Below are 22,927 nucleotides of genomic sequence, written 5' to 3'. Positions count from 1 at the left end.
TGGCATGATTAAATAATTGAACTGTCTCACCTTGCACAGTCAGACAGAATTCCAATAGGAATAATTATTCCAAAATGGATATGAAGGCAAATCAAGCTCTTCGCCAGCTAATACAGCAGTCTGCAACTTGACTTTTTGCTGCCTTGTGGATGAAAGTGGGATCAGGATCATCAGGTTGTTTTTCTTCAATTTTGCAAATGTGTCAATTACTTCATTAGGGCTGATCCCTTCATCAATAATTTTCTTCCTGAAGACAAGATTTGGTTATTGCTCACGTTGCATAGTGCTGCAATAAGATGCCCTTAAATAGTTCTCATAAGAATTAATTCCTGGGTTTGCCCAACATATAATTTAAAACCCAAGCATCAGATCTGTCATCTTGAAGGCTTTCCTTCCTGAAGTCCCTGTCATGAGGTCTGGACATTGTACATGACATGTAAGCAACACCAGTCACACCATCCAAAGCTCTCCCATCACTTAGGTAGGCGTGTCCCATCCCGTAACCACACAAGCCTCACAATGGTCATGTGAGAGTGCATACATAGTCATATGAGCCGCAGCACAGGACTCTATGAAAGTCTACAACTGAAATCTAACTTCATATAACTTGTTCTTAAAAACTTCCAGTGAAAGAAATTTTGTTAAGAATTGTCTGCCTTAGTTTTCATATTCCTTGAGTTTTGAAATATCAGCCTTTTTTGCTGAAAAATTAAGCTGATACACTCTTATTCTATAGCATTTTGGTATTCAAAACTGAAGGGTTGCTGTCTGTGTACCTGTGATTGATTACAGGTACACAAGACTTTCCTTTCCTTCTCCTTAACCATCACCATTGTTTCTTGACTTTCATTGGCTTCACTGAGCCCAGTTCCTCCAGTCTTCTGAATTTAGTGGACTGTAGTTTCAACTTTTCTCCTTAATTTTCTGTTTAAACTGCTTTTTCTTCATAGTAAATATAAGTATATTCTTCCCAGCCTCATGGGAAAAGTAAAGAATCGTTCTCCTTCTCTAGCTATCTGCCTACTTCCCTCCCCTTTAAACTCATCAAAAACACTATCTATGATCATTGAAGCTTCTCTGCATCAGGGAGCTCTTCTGATGTTATTGCTGTGGTTCTTCCTCTGCACTGAATCTTTCTTTACCGTTGCTTTAATGACCCCTTCCTGAACAAATATTAGTAACTATTCTCCCTCCTCAATCTCTTTTTCAGTTCTGCAGCTTGGTATTAATTCAGGTTTTTGGGTTTTTTTTCTCTTCTTTGGAGTTTTCTGGTAGTTTTTCTTCTAATCAGTCCATGCGAGGTTCTTTTTCATCCTTTCCTCTCTCCTGGTGGTCCAACAGAAGTCTGAACTTGATCTTTCTGTGTTCCTGGTCAACCCAAATTCTTACCATCATTTTAGCATCCTTCATATTTTTATATCCATCTGCATCTTGGAACTCAGAGAGTTTGAAAAAAATGAATGTAAGTTAATTGTTGAAGAGAAGAGGCCAATGTTACTTTGTGGATTTGTTTGTTTACACAAGTAGGGTGTATGGAGGACAGCTGTAACTTCTACTTTCTTTAAACCACTTATAAATATTCCCAAGATAGTTCAGTACACTGAAAAAATAAAATACAGTGGAATTTTTTCCTTTCTTTCTTGTTTCCCATAATTCCAAACTGAAATTATATCTTCACTTAGTGTCCTAACAGCTTAGTCTGTGCAACAGTTGCTCCCTGAGAAGAGGTGGAGACCTCACATTCATGCCTTTGCAATTAGATTGGAGACTATATCACTGGAAGCAATCCTGCATGAACAGAGGGATGGGGATAGGTAATCTCACTGTTCTCTCTTCTCCTTAGCATCTAGGACTTTGGGATGCACTGTGCGTTCCTCCTCTCTTTGTGATATCTGTGACACTTCCCTGGGGACACAGCTGTTAACATGCCAGCCATGCAGCATTGCAAAGCAGAAATGTCTCTTGCTTTGGGAGTGCCTTGGCAACGAGTTGACAAGAACAAAGATTGAGTTTATTGGAGCAGTGGACTAACATGGCAAATATTCACCTGTCTTTAAAGAAAAGGTATTTAAACTCCACAGAGGTGGTCATACTTGACACTGAAATCACCCAGGCAACCGCTGTTGCATTGCCTTCTCTTCATAAATGCCGATTATTTTCAAGGTTTGACACACGGCAGTGAATAAGCTTTTAACATTTTGATCAGAATTATTGTTAAACAGACAATCCTTTATGCTTTGTGTCTTATAGACACAAACCACTCATTCGTGGCTAGCAGTGATGGTGAATAGCCTACAAAAAGAAAATGCGCATAATAAGAGCTGCTTTGTTTACCTTACAGTTCACTTATGGGTCTGCTCTGGGTTAAGAAGAAAGGAATAAGAAGGGGCCTGAGATCAAGAATTATGTCCTTTCTCTCCATCAACCTCTCAGCTGGTATGGGAATAGATCCTCAGCTGCAGGGATTTAGGGAACTAACAGTCTTTGATAACCTAGATCTTAGTTTCTGAAGCTCCATTTATGTTGCAGATAACTGTACACTAGAGAGCAGTCCAACTCAGCAGGCAAATTTAAGGTTTTCCCTCCACTTGCACCAGGTGGTCATCTGAAAGCTAACCACTAGTGCCCAAGTAACAGTAGGCATTGAGGACAGCTGGCAAATTAGGCCTTACGGCTGCTTCTGAAACAGTGAGGGTGTAACCTTATGCCGTAAATTTATTAAGAAGACAAAAGCAGTTCCCTATAGAAGAGAATTATTGTCAGGCAATTGTCAGGCAATCTAGCAATGAATTTTAGAGGCTGAGATCCACGTAATTAAATACACCTTGGTTTATGAAACAATAAAAAGCACATTCCATTTTTCAAAATCCTTTGTCTTTAACACTAAGATGCTAATGACTTCAGAAACTACCTATTGTTTTTCAAAGACTGATTCTAATCTGCATTAGATTAATTTCAAGATTAAGACACCTAAATGCAAATGTTCACAAGTCAATGGAGATCTGCTTAGTACAGTCGGTGGAGCTTGAGCTATTCACCAAACTAGCCACTGGGGTCAGGCTTTACCTACCTACATGTAGGCCTCTGGTGACATTTAAGAGGCTCTCAGGCATATGAAACATTTGCGGAAGATGGTGGCTGTCATATGGGACCTGTGAGAGGCTCCACCATTTTTCAGCAGCACTTAAAAGTCAGATAGACAACACTTGACAACATCTCAGATAGCTCTGGATACCTATGTGTGAACAACTGAGCTGTAAATCCCCATTGACCATAACTGGAGCTACATGTGGACATCTACATGTATATTGGCTTTTTTAATGTGGAGCTCTCATGCTAGTTGGCTCATTAAAGTTAATCAAGTTAGAAAAGACTGGCTAAGCCAGTGGGCTAAGATTATAGAGAACTGCCCTTAGTTTCCCCATCAACAGTGTGTCTTCTGAAATGTAAAAAATAGTGATTTAGTTTCTTTGGCTATATCTGTGCTCTTTTGGGGAGTGCATAGCTCAAGCACATTGAGATTGCTTCAAATACCTCAGGGCTAGCTGGCTCAAGCTCATTGCATCTATATTGTGTGCAGAGGCAGAGCAAGAGCAGGAGTTGGTCCTTCTACTTGTTCCCCATCCAAAGCAGAACACGAGTAAAATGTAGGTAGCTCAGACCATCTGAGCGTTCATGTTGAATTCAGAACCAAGCCCAAGAAAACACAGGAATCTAGGTGTCACCACTGTTTTTCAGTTCCTCATTCATAAAGTAGAGATTCTGAGGGTTTGGCTTTTTAATTTCAACACCGTAATCTTTGTGAGGCTGTCTCAGCTTCATACTATGTGTTTGTGCAACATCAAGTGAGAAGCACTGTTATAAGCATCAAGCACTGGTATAAACCTTCCTCCCCTGTCCTATAGATGAATCAGGTTCACAAATTCTACTAGCTCCATACTGAGCTGCTCTTTGTGCTTTGACATACAGTATCTTTAAATCCCAGGTTTTTTCTGGTTTATGACTTAGCTGATTCCTCCATGGTGACTGCTGCCTCTTCTCAGGCCAAAGAGCAGTCTTTAATAGCCAGTCATCTTTTACCCAGCAGATGTGTCCAAACAGCTGGAACTCCCTTCTTATTTCCACATCAGTGACTCTCCCTTTTAACACATCTTTTTACTCATTGTCCCTTTTCTGATATGCTTTTGCCAACTGACCACATGAAGCTGATGGTAACATTTCATTCCAAAGGGCAGATGTCTTTGTGTGCCAGCTTATTCAAAGGTCTGTGTTTCTACCACATGCAATAGAATGAAGTACATCCTTATTTCAAACTGCTTTGTATTTTTGTGTGTGTCTATAGAAAGATCACCTTGCCTCTGCATTGCTGTAATACAACAAATAAATAACAGAATCCAGAGATGGGAGAAGTAAAATGCTTATTCAAATTGTGAGCTTATTATAGGAAAATACTTCTAAATCATATTTCTTAAAATCAGGAAAGAGCAGTAAGATGGCACAGTATTTTCACACTTACCTAGCAAGTCATTTTGTTAGTAATGCCTTAGTTACTGAATTCCATTCAGTGCACAATCAGGTCCTAAGCTATTTCTCCAAGTCAGAGTTGGGGCACCAGACACTTAAAGAGGACACAGTTGGTTAATCGTGCCTTCCAGCTGTATCTAAAATCACAGAAGGTGTGATTATTGCACATAATGAACTGCTAGTTGTTCTTTGAAGAGTTCTGCAGACATCAGAATTAGCTATCAGCTGCTTTAATAGGCTAATGGAAGTTGATTGTGTTTCCTCCTAAAGCAAAGCAATAACAAGAGTAGCATTTTTGCTCTTAGTAGCTTATGCATGCAGCAGAAATGGTACATCAATGGTGCATGCAGCTGGGTACATCAATTTGCCTGCACACTTCTTAACACACAGTAATGATATCCTGTATTGAAATAATAAGCCAAAGCTGTGCTCGCATTTTTTTCAGCTGAATAAACTCTAAAAGTATTACAATATTCCCAACTAAAACATCAGGAAAAAAATCAAAACCCAAGGAACAAAAAGAGATTGCAAGATCATAACAAAAAAACCTAACATGACCAGTTACAGGAGTTGAAAAAGCCTAAGGCAGAATAAACATAAGCTTAATCTTTTGTATTTGTGGTACAATGGGACTTTTTGATGGGTTATCACAATGATGCCAAGTATATTGGAAATTGGTTGTATTGTAAAACTCTGATCCTTCAGAAAACAACCCTGATAGGCACCTTTAATCTACTAAGGCACGCAACAGCCTTCTTAACTCACTAGCGCCTTGGTTTGAGTTAAACCTGCATCTGCAGCTGTGTTTCCTCTGAGATCCTAGATAAGGGTCAGGCTTTTGCTTTTTGACTGTCTGATTTTTGTACTTGATTTTCAAAGAAAAATAGAATTCTCAAGTCATTGCATTATCCATGAACTTGGGGCATTTAAAAATAACCCAGAACTGATATCCAAGATAAAACTGTGAGTGCTGGCAACAAGCTATTTACATAGATCACTGTCGTGGTTTAACCCCAGCCAGCAACTAAGCACCACACAGCCGCTCACTCGCTCCCCCCACGATGGGATGGGAAAGAGAATCAGAAGGGTAAAAGTGAGGAAACTCGTGGGCTGAGAGAAAGACAGTTTAATAGGTAAAGCAAAAGCCATGTGCACAAGCAAAGCAAAACAAGGAATTCATTCACTACTTCCCATCGACTGGAAGGTGTTCAGCCATCTCCAGGAAAGCAGGGCTCCATCACGCATAATGGTTACTTGGGAAGACAAAACGCCATCACTCCAAACGTCCCCCCCTTCCTTCTTCTTCCCCCAGCTGTATATGCTGAGCATGACATCATATGGTGTGGAATATCCCTTTGGTCAGTTGGGGTCAGCTGTCCTGGCTGTGCCCCCTCCCAACTTCTTGTGCACCCCCAGCCTACTCACTGGTGGGGTGGGGTGAGAAGCAGAAAAGGCCTTGACTCTGTGTAAGCACTGCTCAGCAGTAACAAAAACATCCCTGTATTATCAACACTATTTTCAGCACAAATCCGAAACATAGCCCCATACTAGCTACTATGAAGAAAATTTACTTTATCCCAGCCAAAACAGGTACAATCACAGTTCAGAGCTTCAGTCTGCTATAAGGAGGCTTTACTCACGCAAGTATCCTTAGAGACATCAATATAATGGATCATCTTGTATAAGGGTTACTAAACCACCAGTGAAAAGACATTCATTTGGATAGTAGGAACAGAAATATTTATTCTGATTTGTAATTTTAGGATCCTCTTTTTTTCTAGCTACAAATGAAACCGTACAAGTTCATGCAGAAAATAATAGAAGTCAAATTAAATTCTTGGACTTCTCCATAACATGGTTCAAAGGTAATGTAAATAGGGACAAAGCCCAAGTTAATTTAAAACTTACACAGTTTCACTGAGTACAGTTGAAAAGCCAGTTTGCACCAAATGGGTATCTAAACTATGCCAAGAAATAGTCATGTTCCTTCACACTAATAACTCTTGCCTTGAAGACCCACCTGCAAAGCACCTGTCATAAATGAGAGCCTGTTTCTGAACGTCCAACCCCCAAAACCACAGCCATCTTATTTACCCTTTCATTTTATACTCTGGTAAGGAGTACAAATCTCAGCTGGGGCTTCCTTGCATCAAAACAATAATGTGAAACTGGAATCCTTAAACTTGCATCCTTTATTGCATAAAATATCCTTTATTTGCAATTAAGTTAACTGAGTTTAATGTACAGCTTTTGCTGTGATAGGACTGGAAGAAAGGGAACCAACCTGACAAAAGGCAACACAGAGCAAAAAGGTTAAATTCTGGCTGAGTGGAATCAAAGTGAAATGCCCATTTGCTTCAGAAAGGGTAGGATTTCACCCTGGAGCATTATGAGAGAGTGAGAGATGGAAAACATGCCCTGACTTATGAGACAGGGGCGAGCCTCACAGGTAACTTTTGTTCTCCTTCATGTAGTGAAATCTCTGCTCACTTAAGATACTTGATTTATTTTAGAGCTGCTTTTAGCTGCAGTTGCAGGCTGAGAATGCTTCAGAAGATGACAAGGTTGCTAATGCTTAAAACCTGAGTGTAGCATGTGGGAGACATGCCTTTATACATACAAAGATGCAATGAGGTATGATGGACTTTTCAAGGGATCAAGGTGCCCATCAAGTCAAGAGCATGCATTTTCTACAAAACCCCCAAAGACCTATTTGCTGCTTAACTTGATAAAAGCCCTTAACCTTCTGTCCCACACTCTCCTAGAGTTTCCTTCACAATTGAAGGTCTCCAACTACTGCTCTTACTCCAAGGAGTTTTTTCAGTGAAATTACCTCTCACTCTCTTAGCTTAACTCCACCTCCCTCTTGCCAAAACTCCTGGTCATACTAGTGGTGGTAGACCACCTCCTCCTGCCTACTGGGCAACCACCTGCATCCTCCCAGTGATTGTAGCAACAAATGTCTGGTGATAGCCATTTCCCCTGAATTTATCAAGCCTGCAAAAAGTTACATAACATGCATCCCATTAAACTTGTAAGACTTCAGCCACTGACACTTGAGAAATCATTAGCTCCTGTTCTACACAGAAAGTCAAAGGATGCTGGATGGTTAATCAGCTATCTCTTTAAACATGTTGAAGATATTTAAACAGCAGTTAATGGAGAGCTCACTCTCCTGACAGTCAGATGGTGAGCTGTGTGGCTTAATATCACCAGTGTCTCTGAAATGTGTTTTACTTTGTCAGTGAAAGAACCATATTATATTGACTTTTAAAGCATTGAAAATCATTACTCCTATTAATATCGGTTTGCATGCTGACTCTTAACATGGGAATGTAACCTTAGCAATTGTCAAATCTATTGCAACATTCTGATACAGAATGCAGAAAAATAACAATTATCAAAACCATCATATTTTCTTGACAAAATCTGTTTTACTGCCGAGACTTGTTAAGATCAATCTTTATATTCTTCACATTAAATTTTTCCATCAGTAGCTGGGATGTCCAATATTGTAATAACATGAATGGGTATTTTTGCCATTCTTTCATTACTCTAAATGAAATACTGTCTTTAACACATACCAGTTAAAATCATGAGCTATCATGTAAGTTTGTGGAAACAAAGGTAGTGGTTGAGCTTTTTTAGGTTCCTTTCTTAAGAGGTTTAGTACTTGCCTATACTATCTTCCTTCCAGGTCAGCTGTATCCCAATTCATAGTGTTTTATTATTCATTATTTACTTTCTCAGATCTTCACAGACACATTTACTTTAGTACTCCCCAGAGTACTTTAACTCTTAACTCCTTCAGTATGAACAGCACTTAGTCCTTGCGTGTCAAACATTTTCCCTCTTCTTTTTTTGTCATTGGATTTGTAGCAAATGTATTCACTCCTTCTCTGCAAATACTCACACACACTCTTGAAAGCCCATTACTGAAATCAGCAGTACTATCAGCGCAAACTCCTTCTTTTCATATTTATATCCCTTAGAGGTTCAGCCTGCAAAATAAACCAGACCCCCACCATGGCATTAGCTTATTTTATTTCTGACTCTCAAAGTTGGACTGTTGTGAGGAAAATATCTGTGGGATACATCACTGCACTTGGGCTTTTTCCTAGTGACTTGCAGATGCATTGAACTTAATGTAAAACAAACCGATAATTGTGAGACAAAGGAAATAATACACAGAGTAAAAACTCTCCTATTCTTACAGCAATATTATTATTTAAAAAAAAAAAAGACAAGCTTGGAACTAGAATTAGAAAATTCTTCAAGGAAAGTATTGGAAACACACAGAGAGTTTGCTTATCAATTCCCCTAAATTAAGGAGAATTTTATTACTGATTGCAATGAAAACACCCTGTCATTAGAGAGCTATTTTGAAGTTATTGAATTTAAGAAAAGTATTTCATAACTATGAAACTCAGTAAATCAGGAAAGGCGCACCCTGGAGCTGAATATCAATAAAAATTTTAAGCAATTAATGAAATAAATATTGTAAATCTTTTCAGCTCTGATATTTCTCTTTTTAAAAAATTAACAAATACTGATTAAGGGCAAATAACATGACTGGTGTTTATGACATTTAGAGTATGTTGCCTTAGGTTACCTTCCAGTCGAGCTGGCAGCTTGCAATTTCCCAACCTGTTGGTGCAATCCTTAGGCAAGTTGCTCTGGGGGCTTCTAAAAGAGCTGCCTAACTCTTTGGGAGCTTGACACTGCTCCCAGTACCCCTGGACCCACTGCTGGGCACTTTTTCCAGTGGCAAGGATGTCCTTCAGTGTTGCAGATACAGCTTCCTAGTCTGATGGAGCGGTAGATGCCCTGGCATTAGCCTGGTAAAGAGCTGCCGTTCCTCCTGACATCCCCAGGAGCTCAGCCACCACCTTATGGCAGTGCCACTCTTGAAAGCCCTAAGAATTGTGATCCAGTTCACTCTCATTTGAGAATTAATTAGCTGTTACTACAGCTTGCTCTTGTAACTCCTCTGTCCTAATTAATTTTAGTAACAACTGTTTTGGAAACTACTGGAGCCATCCAGGGAACTTGCAGGGGAGAGGCGAGTGTGCCTCCTTCATGGGTTGGTAGGTTCGGCTCTTTTGGCTTTGACTTATCAGATCTTTCTATCTATCTGAGCCCCTGAGGTTTTGCAGTGGGTAAAAAAAGCTAAATAAATAAATAAATAAATAGTTTAGAATTATACTATGTTTTGATTAATATTTCTTGAGGTTTTGTTTTGGGTTTTTTTGTCATGTTTCTTTTTTTTTTTACTGAATACGTTTTCATTTTACAGCATACGCCTTGCAAAAGAACTGATGTTTCCTTGCAAATGCTTATTAATATTCACATTTGTGAACACAGTACTTAGCTCCATCCTCAGACGTGTTGATTATTGCTCTAACTAGTGATTCATTTTTCTGTTCTCTTCATAGCTAATAGCCTTTTAGATGAAGATAAGTTTCACTAAGGAAACCTTCTCCTAAAGGACTCACAAATGTGTTAATTTGCAAGCAACACTGCATCTGCAATGTGGTGCAGTATACACATATATTCACACAAAAGACACTGAGAACCACTGATGCACGGGAAGATGAGAGCCCAAATCCCTGACCAGCTCGGGAGGGAGGAGGAAGCCAGGCAGCAATGAGAACAACACAGGGCTCAGGAGAGTCTTTTCTACCCCTTGGTAAATCCAGGCCTGTAAAAGTCTGGAAGTGAGAACAGCAGGTCAGGAAATAGTTTTACAACTCGTGTTTGGTCAGGTCAGACTGACAACGGGAGCCGCTCTGTCATCAAAATGTGATGGGGCGAGAGAGAGAATGTGTGAATATCATCAGTTCTTGGTCAACAGCTGCATTTTCAGAACTGGTTGTAATGGGGCATTCAGTAAGAGAATGAAAATTAACATTTTTTAAGCCTTAACTTTTTACCATTAAGAACAAGGTTTCAGAGAAGGTTATCCCCATTGTCCTGTCCTCCACATGTGTACAGCTTAAGGCTTAGCACCTTGGGAACTGTGCTACAGGAGTACAGGTAGATTGCATGTGGCTCAAGCAACTCATATCCAGCTGGCTGAAATGTATCTAGGCTACACTGGGAACAATATAAATATGATTTTTTGCCTAGCTCTTCTCCACCCTAAAGCACAAAGTGGTGAAGGAGGTCACTACTTGTGAGGCATTTGGATATTATAGTGAGGGTAAAACGTTTACATACTCTAATCAAAGTTTTGTGTGATTAGTGTTTGTAAAAGGAACAGAGGAAAATTAAAAGTGCTTCCAAGATTTTTAAATGAAGCCAACCATCAAATTCAGTAACTCCAAAATGGGGCATGATTGGCTTCCTTCACAGGACTGCGCCACATGAGATACTTTAGGTAGAGGAATAACTGGCAGAAGTAATAAACTGTCATCTTATATTTTTGGATATACCCACATGAAAATGAGACTTTTTTTTTCTGACAGCAGATGACAAGACTCAGGAACTTGACTTCACCTTCAAGGCTCTGGAAATCAGCATCGTCTGGAGGACTCTCCCGATTCTGCTTTTTTTTTCCAAAGCTGATGTTTTAGTTTCATTTCCTCCAGCCATCTTTTCTCTGCCATTCCTCTCAGGTAGCTAATCTGAGACAGCTAATCTGAGATGCACCAAGATAGCAGTGCATCAGTTTTCATCCCATCTGTGTAGCTTTGTACAACTTGTTCCAGTTCCCCCTCAGCTGCGCTCTCAGCAGACATGTCCCCCATCAAATTTCTTTTCCCACATCTCCTAGTTCCCATTCTCCAAATGCAAGTGACCCAGTACAGGAAAGACCCTTGTGACATTTAAGTCCAACGCTGTGCTGTTAAGCTGCCCTGTCTGTACTCAGTTTGGAGCAGATGTGAGTCTAGATCTTTGTATCTACGAGCACAGACACCAAGCTGAAACCACTAACGTAATTAGTTATTTCACCAGGCTGTGGCTGCAAAGTGGGGAATAAACTCTTCTTTCGCCAAGCAAAATGATATGAGGTGGCATGGAGAAATTTGCATTATGGCTGGCTGTGAAAAGTCTAAACTGAGGGATAAAGAGCTGTGACGCAGGGGGCAGCTGAGCCCAGTCTTCCAGAAAGACAGTCAACCACATAGATGCTAAATCACCAAGGGATGCTCAGTTTCCAGGATGCTTAGCCTTGTTCCTGCCACTCTCGACTGAATTTAATAAATATCTCCCTCTCCATATTTCTCAAAGAAGAAAACAAGATCTGAATAGTGGAATCCATTATCACTCCATATTGTGAAGCAAGGCAAGATGGACGGAATCCAAAACACAGAGCAGCCACTTTGCTTTGTTCTTCTTCCACCAGCTGCACCAAAGAAAGTGTGAGGAAAAAAAAAATCTGTGCAGAAGAGAAAGACTATTTGTCAGAAGACAGACAAAAGAGTTGTTAGCCAAGTCTATATTATGACCTGGCTTTCTGATACTGAAGGCCTGGTTTTATTGCAACTTCCACTTCCCACCTAAATAACACTAACTCTGCTGCTTGGCCAAAGCAAGTCATAGCAATAGAACAATTTCTCTCTCTCCTGCTACAAGTCTTTTGATGGCAACTGGACTGTCATGTCTACCAACATGCAAGTTCAGAGTTTCCTAATGCTTCTTGCATAAAGCTTTTCCCCCACATTCATCACCCTTAAGTTCTTAGTAGTAATGGATTTGCATAGTGAGTTTTCCAAAGAAAATCTTATAAAGCCATAAACAGTGGAAGACATTTTAATTCCTAGACAAGATCAAAAAGAAGATATCAGTTCAGAGAAGCAGTCAGTCCCAGTGGACACAGAATTTTCTTTGGGACTGTTTGGTTTTCCCTTTTCTTTTAATCAATAAGTAGAAGTTGATGTTTTCTATTGCACTGATATATGAAACAAAAAAAAAAGATCCTTATTGAAGAATGGCAAACTGCACAAGCAGCCAGAAGCCAACGAGATGTCATATTGAAATTGAGAGAGGCATTTTCTGGCTGTCAGCTGGAGTACTGCACTCCAGTGCAGAGAAGACAGAGGGGTGCACGTGCCATCAGAAGTGACTGATAGGCTCAGAGACACTGAAGTGGTCACCTTTTCCAGCTACACAATTCACAGAACAGAAATATTACCCAACATGTTCTTCAGTGTCACTGGCAATGGATATTGATCCTGTATCAACCCTGCTCTAGTGTTGTTTTGTTGTTTGGGTTTTTTTTTTAATGAAAGCATTAGGGAAAAAAATAAGTAAAATGAGGCGAATGGAAAGATTTCACAAATTTGACTCCTATGAACAATAAAATCTGTGCTTCTTGGACCAGATCCCCATGCTGCTGGAGCAATGGACAACAAGGCCATGATGACAGCTTTGTCCTCTTATTTCAATGTGTGAAGAAAGGAGTAGTTTTCTACCATCATTCCAGTTAATTAACTTTTTCTAAGGCGATATCCAAATGTTTTATAAGTCTTTGCACATACTATTATTCCTGTGTTACAGATGAGTGGAGAGACAAGTCACATGCGTCTCTCAAGTTATGCTATAAATTCTACAGAAACACATCCAACACAGCCCAGCATCATAGAATCATAGAATATCTCATCATGAGTGTACAGATTTAATTGCACGATTGGATCTAAATTAATCTCCCTAATCTCCTTACTAAGCTCCCCCAGCATCCTCTAAGGCACGCACTATGCAATCCAGACTCATCCAGACCTATGGTGTAGCATGCTGTGATTGACTGAAGCTTTCACGTACTCACTGAGTCTTACCTGTTGAACCTTGGTTTAAAGAGGGGTAAAGAAAAAGTAAATAAGCCATGAATAACATTCCCCGTGCTGTGGGAAGTGCTGCCCCTTTAATGATCCAGCAGCTGGAACAAATGATTGCTCACTCATAACATACACATTGCAGTTGTCATAGAAACACACTTAGCAACAAAGAATCCTTGACCTTTTCCCCATCTGTTTTGAATCTTCACAAAGGTATATTAATTTCTATATATTGATTTTTCCTTTTTTTTTTTCCCCAAGAGGGAAATGCCACATTTTCTGTGGCTCACAGACACCAGCAGAAGCCTTCCGTACCTTCAGGGGTAGTACTGCAGAGGCACTGCCTCTCCTTACCCCTGCTCAGAGTGGGGCAAGATAACTGCAAATTAGGCTGTACAACTGGGAACTCCACCTCAACCTGTAAACTTGAAAAACAATCTGTTTCAGTTTGGGAAATGTGAGGGAAGCTCAGAGCTCTGTGGTTTTGGACATAACCATCCAGGGTATGTACAGTCACAGTCAGTAATTAAATCAGAACGTCCCTTTCAAATGGATGCAGACCATCCAGGAAACTAGATTGTATTATCAAAGGCCAATATGTATATAGCAACACCACTGAGATGAAAACAGCCTTGCTACAAAGGGCATTGCTAAATTCCCAGAAGAAACAGAAATGGATTAAATTAATCCATACTCTGAGTAATGGTGAAATCACTGCATATCCTGAAGGCACAGAGTTTTTAGAAAAAGCTTGGTTGACCTAATCGGATTAGCCATCAGATTAGATCTCTGGGGTTTGTTTTTTTTTCAACAGGTATGACCCCATGTTTACCATTTGGGATAAATAGATAAACTTAGTCACAAATTATTTTAAACTAAAGATAAGAAAAGGGAAAATAAACATTTTTACAGACTATTTCAGTAATTTTTGAAAGATTCTAGCTTTTGTATTACTTTTGTTTAATTTTACACCTTCTCTCAAATGGATGATGGTTACAGTAGGATATCTTCTCCTCTCCCTACTGTCCTGAAAAATTAGATAATGAGGAAAAGATTAAAAAAAAATGCACACAGACATGTGAAGCAGACACAACCTGAATATCTGTAAAGAAAAAAAATGACAACTTTGAAACACCTACTGCTTCTTGTGGAAAATTATTAAATACATCTTTTTCCCATGAAAACAGCTTTTTGAAATAATTCCAAATAACACTTATCACCCATCTTAAATGTTTTCTGAATTATACCACAGAGAAGGGATTGCAAAGGTGCAGCTCTCATTTGCGTAACAGCACACAGGACGCGACGAGGCACTGGCAGCTTTACCAAAGCTTCCGAATCAGTGGATTACTGTTAAGGCTCAAAATTTTTCCTGCAACATCACATCTTCTTAGCATCAGAATTTTTATCTGGAAATCATATACAAGGAATAGTATGGGTTATTATGATTTCGAAGATCAATTAGGGACCACCTCCTGGGTCATTTTTTGTCTGCGCACCACAGCTTAGGTACCACTGGTGAAGGAAACTTTTGCCTTGGTTGGAGAGATGAACAACATGGCTACAAGTCACCTTCCATTTTATCTGCTCTGACTACACTAAAAGGGGAATAAAGGAGATAGATACATAGCTGTGAAGACTTGTAATGCGATCAAGGAATAAAAAACCTGCGTTTTGAGAAGTCCTGAATTCTAAGCTTTAAGTTGTTTGTCTGCAGTTTAGCTAAAAACAGATGATGCGTGTCTGGGTCTAATGATCCTCAATACCTGTCGTTTAATTGTCAATTGGAAAAACTAGTAAAGAGGAGAGCCAAAGATAGCAAGACAAAGTGCAATACAAAAGAGAAACTAGACAAACAGATATGAAACACAAATTCAACCAGGGCTGCATTTAGTAGTAACAAGAAGATGATGCTTGGATTTTCTCAGCAAGATATAGCCATGTAGGTGCACCTCCATACTTTGTCAATCACCCCAAAACACCAAATACCTTTTTTCCCAGCATTCCCAGTGACATCAGAAATTTGGTAGGTGTAGGGAGGAGCAGGAGGGGCTGGCCAGGGCATGTTAGGTCAAAATCTTGCTTATGTGCAAACAGGAAACACACCTTATATATAAAGTCAAGAGTTTGTTGTTAGTATAACTGAAATCTTAAAGGTCTAACCTTAGAATCATTATTAGTCCAGATCTAACTATTATAGAATGAGAAATAATATTCTCTACAGAAAAAGTTTTTTAATAATAATAATAATAATAATAATAATAATAATATACTAATAAAGTTGAAATTGTTATACATACAATTGTTAGGTTTTTTACCCTTTTTCCTGCTGTCACACTCACCTTTCTCCTGCTGCTTTGGGTCCCAAGGTTGGTGGTTTCTCTCTGGTGGTGGTGGTGTGTTATGGTGAGTCGTCAGGGTCTGGAGTCCTTCACTGGGAGAAATATCATGTTCATGTGGATGGTTTCTTCTTCCTCACTCTAGGCTCCACTTGGGGTTATTTTATGTTTTCTAGCACACTTTTACAACTTTCTCTTTCTTCATTGCTTTGCAGCTCCACATTACATCTGAATTTACTATATATGCTACCTTTTCCATGTGTTAAATATGATTTCTTTGTTCTCTTTGTTACCCCTAAAACCACCTTCATCCATCTGCAGATCTGCATTTCTTTAACCATTGGTGAGTTGTTTATAGATGTGGGGTCTCCAGTGCCAGCCCATCCAATGCCACACTCTGTGTCCCCACCCCTATTTCCTAACACATTAGAGTGATAAAACAATGGTGGCACCACACAAAGATATACAAAAGTAAAACATATTAGCCATAAACACCAGTTAGAACAATTGCAGTTACAGCTAAACCAAGTAAAACAAAGCTGCAGGCAGGTCAAGAAAAGCTCAAACAGAGCAGGTTGGACAACCCTCCATCCTGGGACTGTGCAAACTCAGCCCATAGCCTGTCCCTAGCCATGGCAGTGCTGTACTACAGAGCTACAGGGTTATGGGCACTCGTGATGTCCAGATCTTTCTGCTGACTGGTTGGTGTCTCTTCTTCATGCTCTTAGAGCTGAACCAGGCATCAGATTTACAGCAGAAAACTTTCCTTTGATAAAACTGGTAGAAACTCCTTCCTTCCCTTGTTCCCTTTTTCCTTCCTTCCTACCTGGGGATATGACCCGCTCCCTATTGCCAGCTCAGGATTTAAACTGGCAAACTCCATAGTATTACAGGCTCCTGACATACCCACCTCTCCTGCCATCTTATCTAATATCTGGAATAAGGTTTCTGAGATTTTATTATAAATCCCAGCTGTGCTGGAGCGTGCTGTACATTACGTGCATGCGTGCGAGTGAGGTATGTGAGGGAAGGTGGTCAGCCGATTACTCCAGACTATCCTTCTACTGCACAATTGCTTGAAATTTCCTGTTCCCTTTATCTGCTCCTATAGTCTATATCTGTAGGCTTTAATGAGGTACATTTGTGATGGTGTCCTAATAAGTGCAATTTACTTTTCCTGTCTGAGAAACAAGCAGAGCAGGGGAAAGAAGAGCGTGGCACTGTAGAAAGAGAAGTGATGGATTTTCAGAGCTGCTGATTGCTGATTTTTATACAAGCTGGTTTGTGTTCAGCATTTTTTTTAAACGGGTTTGTGTCTAAATGGTGACTTCAGAATCATGACTTAGGTTCCCATTTAAAATTAATCATAGCTGTGTATCTACAAATCAGTACCTAGGTGTTGACTTTGGGCAGCTCTTTCTGAAGAACTCTGAACTCACAATCAGAATCTCAAAAAACATCGAAATTGTGTGTTTTAGGTAGAGCTGGCTTCAGGTTTAGTTCCCTTTGTTAATACAGGTCAGAATCTTCTGAAAGAGTTAATTTCCCAGAGTGCCAAAAGAGAATATAAACAAGGTACTTTGTAAACCTGCACCCTTGCTAGAGAGTTATGAGTTATTTTTCTTAGAAATATTAATAAAAAAACCAAGAACAAACAAAAATCTTTTTCATCTATGAGTCCCATAGACATTCCTGAATAAAATTTTTCTGGTACATCATGATGCCCAGTGTCAGGTTAGGTCATGTCAATGAGTTCAAGTCCATTCTCCAAATGTTTTTATGTGCCCAGGATACTGCCCGGTATCCTGAGTTATACAGAAAGGATGCAAACAACAACCATTGCAGGTTGTGCTGGTGGAGGAACATCACTGGTGACTCCCGACACAGCTCAGACACCACGTCACTCGCTCCTGAACAGGGCCAGAAGAAAAACTTCAGGCATTGGGGAACTGGCAAAAACTTCCCATGGAGATGAGGCTTCTCCAAATTTAAGTATCCACTATTCATGACAGTTCAGTGTCAAAAGTCTTCTGTGCAACTAGCGTGAAAGGGCTTGCCCAACTTTACATCAGAAGGGGCTTGAGCTGAATTTTCCAAGTCCCTTCGGGGAGCTTGGACCAGCCCTCTGCCCAGACAACTAAATGGATTTTTTCAGTTCTTCAGTTCTACAGCACTTTTAATCTTGCTGGTATTTAAGCTGATGACATGAAAGAGTTACAGTGATTGCAGATATTTCTGTTTATAGGGATTTAATAGAAACCCTCAGCATAAAATTCACTGAGCAGCATATTGCTATTGGAACAGTTATATTTTAAACACCATTAAACTTGACGGAAATCACAGCACACATCCTCACATAAACCTTTCAGTAAACTTCAAATGTGGAGGCAAATTCCTCTCCAGGATGGGTGGGACATAGCGGCACAGTTTCAGAGAGGCCGTCTCACAGTTAATAAAGCCATTCAGCCTGAAAGACATCATTTTTCCAGAAGTGCCTCTCCTCCATAATTTTTCTTCCTTAAAAAAGCAAGGAGGGAACTACTACTGAGAAATTAAGTTGCTGAGAGGTTGCTGACTTGGTGAGCTATGGGACACAGGGGAGTTTCTGCCACTCCAGCCCCAGAGAGCTGGGCTGCCACGGTCCCCCGTCCCCAGCCAACTGCTGACACCTGGACCCTTGAGCCCCTGAGACTCGTGGTCCTGCACCAGGGTCTGTACCCAGACCTCTTATCCTGCTGCTGGCTAGTCCAATCTGAAGTTGGCTAGTGTCACACATGCATCCTCTGAGAGTGTGCCCGTACAAAACACAGTCAGAAATAGCATTTGATAAGGACAGAGGACAAGCACAGGGCAAGGGTGCTGGTCAGTCACCTGTCTGCACTTGACTGGCCCCTTTTATCCCCTTTTCCTTTTATACTCCCATGCTTTGTTCCTCCCAATCTCCCTTGAACCTCTGTTTCTCCACCTTTGGTCCTTTCCCTAAACATTCCATTAGTAAATCATGCCCATAATCCCCTTAAAACATGTCACCATAAATTTTACTCAGTCCCCAAATTCTCTTCTCTGCACACTATAATAGGTCCTATACCCTTGTAGGCAATACAAGGCAATACAGGGTCCTGTACCCTTTAGCCTGAAAGGTTTTTGGGGAGAATTTATTTGGTCGTCTCCCTTTGGTGGGGTTCACAGGAGGGACAATGGGTTAATCCTTCTCCTTCTATGGTCTCAGGAGTAGCCAATTCAGTGTCCTCCATTTTCACCAATTATGGGGGCTTCTTGGGTTCCTTCACCTGACCCTCTGCAGATCTCTGTTTACCATCATTTGCCTTTAATCAAAAAACCTAAAAATTTCCTTCCCACTGCAAATAATACATGGAAAGTCTGCAGTGGAAAGAGAACATTTGCAGCATGGGCAGTGAGTTCACTCTCTGTGCAAATACAAAAGGCCAGTCTAGTCCTCAGACTGGAGTGAGTCACATCTACTGCCTGCTGCCCCCCAGGCACTATTTAACTGTTCAGCCTCACAGCCCTGCAGCCCAGCATTCCTGATAGGGTCAGCAGAGCCACCTTGGAACAAAGGTCTTTGTTCTCTTCATCAAGATTTGTCCTGGACTCGAATAGGGAAAGGTAATTTATTAATTTGAAATCGCAGTATCAAATAATTGTATTTAAAATGCTTGCCATAATCCTCAGGGCATGAAACATGGGCCTTGGAAGAACCATCCTAGAGCTCTTGTGTGTTTCTAAGGGCTAGTGAGGGCTTAGGGAAAAGTAATATCTGCTATAGATGGAGAAATAGTCAAGCTTTCTGACACACAAGCTCTTCTTTTGGTCTGAAAGAGAAGCAGCAATTGTCAGTGTTAAATTCAGGTTGAGAACAATTGCTCCGAGTTGAACTTGATATAGTAATTAGTTAAATCATCTGAGAGAAAATGTTGCTGGTATCTATAAAGCAAAAATAAGTGTTCATAGGAAAAAAGGTGATGAGGCGATTATCTCCTATGGGGAGAGCAGAGCCAGGTGATTTATCACCTCTGGGAAAGGTAGGAGGTGGCAAGGGGAGAGAGGGGGAAACTGAAACACACCTTAAGCCAGCGTCTCTCCTGAGTCCAGGATTTTCAGTATCCAATGCAGTTTTGAATTCCAGTTCACAGACTCATCTTTTGAAGGATTTAAGGTGGGGGTTTTTGGAGGGAGTGGGGTGTAGAATAGCTTTCTCTTGAGATTCAGGACTGAGAGGCCAGAGCTAGAATGGTTATTCAGTGAGAAATCCCCTCTCCCTGATAACCTGATGTTTCTGTCCCTTATTGATTATTCTTAGAAGCCTGTGCTGGTGCATAATGGTTGTCTATTTCTGCACACACAGTTTCCAGGAGAACATATTTTGCATGGGAGGATGTACATTACATTCAAGTATTATCCAAGTGTCATACAAGTAAAACTTACAAGTTTTGAAGGCTGTATCGTGAATATAATTTATCATGATGGCTGTGAAAATATGTTTTTAAACTTTACATCCACTCTTCAGGAACAGCCTGGCTTCATCCAGAGCGTGTGACGACTGATGAGGAATTGGCTTTTGGTGAAGAGCTTTGAGAAGCTGGCAAATGCTTTGTAAAGGCTACAGAAATCTAGGAAAATACATGGAAAATCACTGTGTATAAAAGACAGTTACCACACTAAGCACAATGAAGCAGAGAATAGACTGTTGTTGATCCTAAGAAATTATTTCTATGTATGTATATTATAAACACATGCAAACACATATGGGTGTACATGCAATTTTGTTATGCTAATGACTGCCCTCAAGTGGCTCGGAGAGGCAAACACAATCAAGCCTAAACAACTGCAAGCACTTTTCCTGCCCAAACAGGTGAGGTGATCAAGCATCTTGATCAAGTAAAACTGGATACAGACAGTGGTGCAACTGCCCAGGGCAAAAAAACCAGGGAGTTGAGGTCCCCCTGCCTGCTTGAAAACATGGAGGGAAGATCATTAGTTTCCAAAATATGTATTCATGACTCTCTCCATCATTCAGACCACACTTCTTCCTATTTACACTTCCAGCAATTATTGGAGTGACTGCCCCTATATTGGGACTCTCATGATAGAAACGCCCCTCCTGACCAAATGCAGCAACATATGATAAACTAATGATGTAAGACATTATATTCTTAGGGGCACCCAGTCTAACTCATGCCAGAGGGAAAACAGCCTTACTAGGTCCTTCCCACCCTCTTGATCACAGCTGTGCCCTGACCTATGTTAGAGGTGATGAAAATCAAAACAAAACCATGAAAGAAGATCAACATGAGTGGTTTTCTGTCTTGTAATACTTTAAAAAGTGCAAGTTCACTATAAAACTGCTTTACTAGATGTGGAAAAGCAAGAGAAGCTTTATAAACTTGAAACTTTAAACCAACAGCTTTTTATGAAAGAGCTAGAAAACCACAGGGTTTGAAGTTCCCCAGAGTTTTTCTAGTCTCTCTTTTTCCTTCATCATGCAGGAAAATAAAAAATACATTGGTCATAATTCTGATTTCACCTTATCAGCTCCACTGACTGTTAGAATTACTCCCGTTGACACTAGTACAAAAGGATATCCTGACAGATCCAAGCAAATTCAGACTTATTAAAAGCAATAAATAACTGTTATGATCCCAGAGAAGCAACATCTACTACTCTGTTTTGTGTATGACTTCAGAGATTAGGGGACCCTGCTACTTAATTGCTCAGAGGGACACTAATCTTGTAAAGCTCTTTTCCTAGCAGAAGCTATCAAATAGAAGCAGGACTCCTTAATAAAATTATAGTTGTTAAATTCTCTGGTTTGCTGGGAAGTTACTAGGTCCAGAAACAATCCCCAAAAACACTCTTAGAAGAATAATCAGGCTGCAGTATCCAGATCTGAAAAATTTAGATAAGCTAGAACTAAGGTTTTAGTTCACAGTCTTTTCTGTATGTTTATGTTATCTGGTCATATATGCTTTTTCTTTCCCACAAACTAAATTTTCACACCAACCAACAGTCATGGCAGGGAAAATTACTTCTCAGCCATCCTGGGAAGGAGCAGGCACTGTCCCTCTGAAGGACAGCACCAAAGGGAGAGCCAGCCACAGGGCATGCTCTAGCCAGATAAGGGTTTTCAGAAATGCGGTTCCCAAAATCTCTTTTGCACGTATGAGATTTTACAGACCCAACATGTACAATTTCTGATACCACAGTTACTTGCCCACTGGCACTTCAGCCTCTCTTGGAGAAATTCTGAGTAACTATGGGTTATCAGTAAAACAGTGGTAAGAATGGGTTTTGTCTGTGTAAAAAGCAAATATTTAAAAAATAGTTCTCCCTGAGTTTGTTCTGAGGCATGGCTGTAGACATCTGGCCTGGAAAATGTGATGTTGAATAAACTTTGGGCAAGTCATAGGTAGCTTGAAACATGGTGTTGTAATATGTACAGGAGTACATATCACACTCTTGACTCCAGGACTGGCTGTTTGCAGGTGACTAGAGAATAACAGGACCAGCATTTATGATACAACCCCCAAATGCTCTCCATCTGCCTTCAGTTGAATGGCAGTAAAGGTAGCTTTAACTGCTGGAGAGTCCATCTGTGCTGCTAATAATAACAACAGAAATGAAGGAAGGTAGCTCCTTGATCAGGTTGTGGATTGTGTTTTGCAGGGAACTTTATTTGAATCTATTTCTGTAGTACCCAGAACTGGTGCTGTTGGTGCTACCACATTACACAGGATAGATCAGCTAGAGATACCTGCCCAGGCTCCGCTCAGTTCAACACAGCTCACACCACATTTGATCCATCTGTCAAACCTACACCAAAACGAACCATCTGACTGCTCGATTGAATGGGATTTGCTGTGGAAAATGGGGCTCCTGGAGGCCCCTCATTATTAATAATTATACCATAATAAAAATCACACAGCTAATTGCTGATCCTCTGCTATAACCTGTTAGATTAATAGAAACAGTTCTTTCTTCTCAGGAGAGTAGGCTCACTTTCACATTACAAAAATAATTAAAATGTAATCAAGTGCTGAGAAGTCACTCAGGAGGTCTGTGCCCATGCATATGTTTTGCCTTTTGTGCCAAAGCCCCTCACAAAGGACCAAATCTGTTCTGCCATCAAGTCCTGATTCCCCTCCTTGCACGTGAAAAAGGAGCAGACGGACCACGATAGGACAGCTCTACCCTTTCACATGGGGTCTGGCCCTACTGCTGGCCCTCCAGCTGTGGCACAGTCCCTGATTACACCCAATCAGTTAAACA

This window comes from Mycteria americana, assembly GCF_035582795.1.
Source record: "Mycteria americana isolate JAX WOST 10 ecotype Jacksonville Zoo and Gardens chromosome Z unlocalized genomic scaffold, USCA_MyAme_1.0 Scaffold_18, whole genome shotgun sequence".
Lineage (NCBI taxonomy): Eukaryota > Metazoa > Chordata > Aves > Ciconiiformes > Ciconiidae > Mycteria > Mycteria americana.
Note: the sequence above shows the minus strand (reverse complement) of the source record.